The sequence below is a fragment of the Corvus brachyrhynchos genome, unplaced genomic scaffold (assembly GCF_000691975.1).
Source record: "Corvus brachyrhynchos isolate BGI_N302 unplaced genomic scaffold, ASM69197v1 scaffold466, whole genome shotgun sequence".
Taxonomy (NCBI): Eukaryota; Metazoa; Chordata; class Aves; order Passeriformes; family Corvidae; genus Corvus; species Corvus brachyrhynchos.
The window spans coordinates 1552055-1552857 of NW_008238635.1; the positions used below are offsets into that span (position 1 = coordinate 1552055).

At 47.6% G+C, this 803-nt stretch overlaps 1 protein-coding gene across 10 annotated transcripts in view; it reads left to right on the top strand.

The window, feature by feature from the left end:
- RASAL2 (RAS protein activator like 2) overlaps positions 1-803 on the top strand; it is a 168135-nt gene that overhangs the window by 99135 nt on the left and 68197 nt on the right. The window lies entirely within an intron of this gene.

The window sequence follows — 803 nt, forward strand, 5'->3', positions numbered from 1 at the left end:
TCTTGACAACAGCAAAAGTTAGGAGGAGGGAGCATGCAGCCCCTCAGCTCTTGGTGAGCAATTTTAGCCCATTTAGCAACAGGCTGAACAACTTCACATTCTTGTTGTGTGTGTGTTTGTGTGCTCTGGTCCCCCTGGCTGGCAGGTGGGACCTGCTGGAGGCCAGAACAGGGGCTTTTAAACTGACCCAACGTGACACTCTCTTCTGTCAGGGGTGCTACAACGTGTAAAGGACAGTGTGGTGGCAGCAGCAACCAAAATGTGTGGGGTTTGGCTTCTGTGCCTTAAAGAGCTATAAATAAATAAAAACGCTGTGCCTGGAAGTTCAGCTCTCGGCACTTCTAACATGAAAAAAGAGCAGAGCTCAGGAAAAGGCAATTGGTATCAGACTTCACCATTTCACTCTCAAAGCCACAGATCTTCGAATTTAAAGACAAAAATAAAAGGCAGTGCACAAAACAAAGAGGGGGAGGGAAGTTCATTGTTTACTTCAGTGACTCTTGGGGCTTTTTTGGTGCTGTGTATTTTGTAAGTTGTAGAAGCATTCGAAGTGGGGAAACAACTTCAAAGGAACTGCAGTTTTTTGGACGCATTCAGATGTAGTTCCTGGTCCAGCTCATGAGATGTTTTCATCTGAACTGGCTCCTTGCACTCTGGACAGTGTACGCAGTGATATCCCCCTCTTAAGTTTCCCTGTAGCTGATTTTAGACGCGGAGTCAGCTGCTAGAAATCGCTGAGTTTTCTCAGCATCCGACGGGTTTTCACAGGAGCCTCTCCTCCTGCCCACACCCCTTCCCCCCCA